Below are 327 nucleotides of genomic sequence, written 5' to 3' on the forward strand. Positions count from 1 at the left end.
CACACACAGTTGCCATGAGTTGGAATCAGCACAACAACTATTGTTGTTTTATTTCCTCACTGTAATGTCACCAGGGGCTGGCTGTGTTCCTTGACTCAAGTCAGGCAGCCCTTTCTTCACAGCTATCTCTTGGCAGGGAGTGGCTTTCATTTCTTTCCCCTTCAGGTTGAAGGGTATTAATGACTCCCCACTATTTGCCAGTCCTGGGGTGCTACAACACCTCTTTTTGGTTTTCCTTAACCTGACCTGCAGTTTTGTAAGCAAGTCTTTTGCTAAACTCACCTTAATTTATTCAGTGTGAATCACCCTCTTGTTCCTCCCAGGATC

Source organism: Chrysochloris asiatica, unplaced genomic scaffold, assembly GCF_000296735.1.
Source record: "Chrysochloris asiatica unplaced genomic scaffold, ChrAsi1.0 scaffold00038, whole genome shotgun sequence".
In the NCBI taxonomy this organism is placed as follows: Eukaryota; Metazoa; Chordata; class Mammalia; order Afrosoricida; family Chrysochloridae; genus Chrysochloris; species Chrysochloris asiatica.